This window comes from Cucurbita pepo, chromosome LG02, assembly GCF_002806865.2.
Source record: "Cucurbita pepo subsp. pepo cultivar mu-cu-16 chromosome LG02, ASM280686v2, whole genome shotgun sequence".
NCBI lineage: Eukaryota > Viridiplantae > Streptophyta > Magnoliopsida > Cucurbitales > Cucurbitaceae > Cucurbita > Cucurbita pepo.
The window spans coordinates 10,583,296-10,584,644 of NC_036639.1; positions in this window are offsets into that span (position 1 = coordinate 10,583,296).

The window sequence follows — 1,349 nt, forward strand, 5'->3', positions numbered from 1 at the left end:
CAAAGTTCCTCAAGCGATGATTCAGACAAGAAAAAAGAGGATTTTCCCCAAGGTTACTTTATGGTACCAAAGTCAAAACGTGGCCTTGAAAATGATTATTATTCTCCATCTACACGTAAAGGATCCGGTATTGTGAATATAAGATTACCACATGCTGGTGCAGCGGCAGGAGTAAGTTATGAGGTTAGAGGAGTTGATGCCAAAGAATTTTTGTGCGTGTGCAATAAAAAGATACAATTAAACCCAGGTAGGCTTCTTGAAGATGTAAACAATGTTGCTTACTCCCAGACAGTTCAACAACTTTTGGATATAAAATCTGATGGGAAGTTTCCTCCAGCCCTCGATCCGTTAAAAGGTAGCATCTTCATTACCTTTCTATTAACACGACAAACAATATTAAGCAGTGGTAAATCACTTGACATATTGTGCATTCATTCATATTCAACAGATATGTAACTTTTGGATGCACGCATTTCTCGATGAACTATGCATATTTCTCTGTTACAGTTAAGTTAGCTACATTCGTCCCTTTCGTTTGATCGAAGTTTAAGCTAACTAAGTAGGAAGCCTGAACATCCTATTTTAAGATGAGTGTCATACCAGAGATTTGCTAGACAGACAGAATTAGACATGCTCTTGAGAAATCTCAGATACCTGGTTTAGTATCTTTTAGTTTTCCTATTCCAAATTTCAGAGTACATGTTGCAACCACGTTCTTAAGACATGGTGGGTTTTGCGGAGAAAATGAAGAAAAGTATTAAAAAACCAAGATATGAGTGTCCTTTTTCAAAACTAGTAATATTAACATCAAGGAACCAAGTAGTTGTTAAATAAAACATTTATCCATAGAAACTAAGTATCTGTTTAGGAAAGGTGTTTATGTTTTTTCAGACAGTTATTCACAAATTTTGCCAATTGGGAGTCCTTTTCGTAATATTTACGACACTCGTCTTCTNCTATGCATATTTCTCTGTTACAGTTAAGTTAGCTACATTCGTCCCTTTCGTTTGATCGAAGTTTAAGCTAACTAAGTAGGAAGCCTGAACATCCTATTTTAAGATGAGTGTCATACCAGAGATTTGCTAGACAGACAGAATTAGACATGCTCTTGAGAAATCTCAGATACCTGGTTTAGTATCTTTTAGTTTTCCTATTCCAAATTTCAGAGTACATGTTGCAACCACGTTCTTAAGACATGGTGGGTTTTGCGGAGAAAATGAAGAAAAGTATTAAAAAACCAAGATATGAGTGTCCTTTTTCAAAACTAGTAATATTAACATCAAGGAACCAAGTAGTTGTTAAATAAAACATTTATCCATAGAAACTAAGTATCTGTTTAGGAAAGGTGT